Raw genomic sequence first — 4,467 nt, 5'->3', positions numbered from 1 at the left:
GAATACGAAAACATTGGTGAATGCCACAAATTCTCCTAAATCACTCGTACGCACAACTTAAGAACAAATCTGTGCATAAGAACGGTTCTTGCATGAGGCCCATTAGCTCTAAACCCATATTGACTGCTACTTAGAATGTTTTGTTTAATAAATTTATCTAATCTTATCACAAATAATTTCTCCAGAATCTTTGAAAACTGTGGTAACAAGGGTATTGGTTGGTAATTGTTAAACATACATTTCTCACCATTCCTATAAAGAGGGACTACCTTAGCTAACTTCATGTTGTCTGGAAATACACCAGTTGAAAAAGATAAATTACATATACTGTGTATGTAAATGGCTCAATAACATAACCCATTATTTCCTTGACAAACATAATGTCCATGTCCACACAATCTTTTGAGCTTTTATCTGTAAGATTTTTTACAATATGCATTATTTCTTCTTTGTCAGTTCCATCAAGAAAAATACTGTTAGTGCAACCCATGACTGTATGACTGACATTATTATCTACTTTTGGTATTTTAGCTGCAAGACTTGGACCAACATTCACAAAATAATAATTAAATCCATTTGTAATTTCATATATAAATTTGTGTAAAAAATTATAAAACAAAAGACAAAAAATAAAGATATAGCATTGTTGCTGGTTTAAGAATTTCATAATGGTACAATATCCACAAGAAATTTTTTTTATTTTGATATTTTTTAAAAGCGTGCTTTATTCAATATTTAAGTGAGATTGTTATCCAACACTTGCATAATACAAATCTGTTGTCAGTAAATGGTGTGATTAAAGGTGTAAAAATACATTTTTGAACAATGTATTAGAAGTTTGTTTCTGTGTCTTGAGTGTTGTGTTTTGCTTCATGCAGCGTACATATGAAGGCTAAAGCTCCACTTGTAAATTACTGTGGAATAAAAATCACAAAATACTGATTTATTTATTATTACTGTATTTATTCTTCCAATGACAGATTATTTTACATATGCCATTATTTTTTATAAAGCTATTTTTCTATTATTATTTTAACACCTTTTTGCTTTTATGTCTTGTTAGTTTAAATTTGTTTTCATGTGTGTTTCTTTTGTTTTACTTTAAGGCTTTGGCTGAAAATATTTGCTTCTATTTGCTGTCTATCCTCTGTAACACTGTAAATTTAATATTGATCTTTGACATGTACTTACAGGAAACACAGAGATATTGTGTCTTGTTTGCTGAGTATACAGTGTGGAAAGTGAGAGGATCTTGTTTACACAGTGAATATGAACCAGGTTGCTGGTTTAGCTGCAAACCCAAAATGGGATAACACAGAAATAAGCAATGGGAGGCTGCCAAATGTGATAAATGTCCATACCAGCATTTTTAAGAAAGCTCAAAGTCTGATTAATGCATCATGTTTATGGGTGATACACTGTTAGCGGTTTGTACTTCTAGTGATGCTAATCTTACTAAACATAAGTTTTACTTTCAAGTTTGTTTTAATTCAAAATGCTAGGTTATTTCTTTAAAAAACAGAAAATCTGCTGCTTTTTGCAAACAGTTTTGTGTAACCAACAAAAAAGGCATTAAAATGATTAATCTTGACTCGTTTTTTTATGGGAAAAATCATGGGGAAAAAATAATGCAATCCAGCCTCTTTATTCAGAGTTTTACTTTTCAGGACAAAGCAAAAATGATCAGATCTTTAAGAAGATTTAAAAAGCTTAAAATATAACATTAAGAGTCAAAATCACACAGATTCCAGTCAAACTGGAACATTAACACAGTGCATGTATTTTACCTGAAGAATTTTTAGATTCCATATTGAAAATGTTATAAAGAAGCTTAAATTGAAGCTAAGAAAAAATGACTGTTTTTGCTTTAGAGCTTGAAAAAACAGATTGAAGCTGCATTTTTTCCTCTGCTGTACAGCCCTGCTTTGAATGTATTTACTGTACATGTGTTACTGTACACGTGCTGTCCGTATTCGACACTGCTGTGACAGAAGAGACTGCTGCTGAAGAAGCAGAAAACAAACAACATTCTGTACTGGTGTCTTGATGATAAAATTGTAGATGTTGTGATATGTAAAAAAATGTGTATTTGCTCAAGAGATAAATCTATGAGCAGTCTGGAAACTTTTCATTATAGGTTTTTGCTAACATATTACAGTAGAAGCCCCTTTCTGTCACATAAAACTAAGAGTCATCTGTGCCATACATATATATAATTCAAATTTTGCTTTTGTTTCCTGGTTCTTCATTCGCACTGAAGTGACTAAAGACAAATTCCTCCAGCTGGTTATAAATAAATGCGGTCAGCCCCTCCAGGGCTGGAGTGGGACTCATTTTCAGCCCTGGAGTTTAATGCCTCCGACCGGCCCACTATAGATCACGATATATTATTATTAAAGTGGTTTTTACAATCTCTAAATCATTGATAATAGTGCACTATTCTGTAAAGCCTTGTAATTCAGTGTAGTTTACAAAAATATTTCCAATTGGTGGCAAGTGGCGTTGCTTCACAATGCAGATTTATTTCAACATCAGTGCACATCTCCACAATTATTATTTACAACACATCCTTTTCAACAATATCAGAATCTAGGCTATATTTTGTTCATATAGGTGCAGTGAAATAAAGGAATAAAGAAAATATTCAATTAAAAATATAAAAAGTGTTAGACTTTCTAATAACACTATCAGCTCTTTTTCCTCTACAAGGAAACAATTCCATCATAACTTAGATTTTACAAATATGAGAACAAGTTAAATCTCTACACTATTCTTTACATAAGAATTTATTTTTACGTAATATCAAATATCAAACAAATTAGTGTTTGCAGATATCTAATCCTTATGAATAAAGAATAAAAACATATTCCACTGTGCTTCAAGTTTGTCATAATATTCTAATGATTCCATTATCTTGTCTTCTATCCCTCTGCACAAGAGTAGCTTTCAAAGAAATATCAGATTATGAAATGGATTTATTTATTGTTATTTAAACAGGCAAACCTATTGAGATTGTTGATGTATTTTGCAAGGAAGCCCAGACGTGAAAGTGACCTGTTGTACATGTTTGTAGTCTGTGGGGAAAACTAGAGCACCTGGAGGAAACCCACATGAGAACAAGAACAGGCAAACTCCAGACAGAAAGACCCCGGGGCCCAACCAGGGATTGAACATAGGACCTTCTGGCTGTGAGACATCAGTGCTAACCACTGATCCACAATGCTGCCAGATGATCAGAAATAATATTCCCTAAATTCACCTGCACTTGTATCAAAATAAAAAATAATAATCTGTCAATCTTTAGCACATTTGATATAGAAAACACATTTTGATTTAACCATTTTAACATATTTAATGTCAAAATATGCAGGTTTAATGTATATTACTTTCATCTTATTCCCTTTTAATTGTGGGTTTTGTGTATATATTATCTTACTTTTAATTATAAAAATATAACAGGTTTCTATTGTTTGGGCCTGGAAAGTTGTTATATTGACTTTAACACTTGTTTGTTCACACTTTGTTACAACAGCTCACCTGTTCCCCTCAGCACTACTGGATATTGGCTCTGCTTCTGACACTAAATCACATTTTAAATAATTCTCAGCACAAATATATCTTTTTACAAAGCTTTCTGACCATCAGCTCAGTTACAGAAATGTACTGAAACATCTCTGTGCATTTTTCATATAAAGCAGGTCTACACTCATCATTATATTAATTCTAATAATATTCAGTCAATGAGGGATCCTACCTGCACACTCTGGACCTGTGGTCTCTGGATCAGGATGATTCTGTATCTTGGTACTGATTCTGAGAAGCTACAAGACAGTTTCCCAGTTATGTGGTGTCGCATTATTTATATTATATAACATTATGTTACTGACTTGATAATTAAGTAACTTGAACGGTGTTTTGCAGACAGTTCAACATGTTGCCTTACCCGTTTCATCGTCCTCAAACCACGACCTCCTTTTACTGAAAATGTTGCTAAGTTAGCACATTTAGCTGAGTCAGTTTCCATTGATTTTCTCTTTTCTTTTTTTTTTTTTTTTTTTTTTTTTTTTGCTTTCTCCGCGCCACGCTCGCTTTTCGAACACTACTGACCGCGAGCGCTAAAGTGTTACGTCAGAGCGCAAAACAACAACAAAGAAGAAAGAAAAGAAAAACATAATAGAACTCGCAGGAGGTACACTTCGCTGCAGCATGCAGCTCGGGGCGGWGACAGACCTTTCCGTCAGTCCCATACCTTATATGGAAATGGGACTATTGCATTCCGGAAATGAAGGTTGCTCCTTAAAGACGCGGGAGTAAGAGAGCAAAGGAAGAAGAAAGGAAGAAGTTAGAGAGTTTCTTCTACTGCAGCGAAGTGTACCTCGTTACAGGCTGAGTCATTTCTACTTTCTCCTCTCTGTCAGCGCTCTCTGGTTTCATTTAAAAGAGCCGATCGCAGATATTGTCCAAGAT

Source organism: Austrofundulus limnaeus, unplaced genomic scaffold (assembly GCF_001266775.1).
Source record: "Austrofundulus limnaeus strain Quisiro unplaced genomic scaffold, Austrofundulus_limnaeus-1.0 Scaffold847, whole genome shotgun sequence".
In the NCBI taxonomy this organism is placed as follows: domain Eukaryota; kingdom Metazoa; phylum Chordata; class Actinopteri; order Cyprinodontiformes; family Rivulidae; genus Austrofundulus; species Austrofundulus limnaeus.
The sequence above is the reverse complement of the archived record's forward strand: the minus strand, read 5'-3'. Positions refer to the sequence as shown.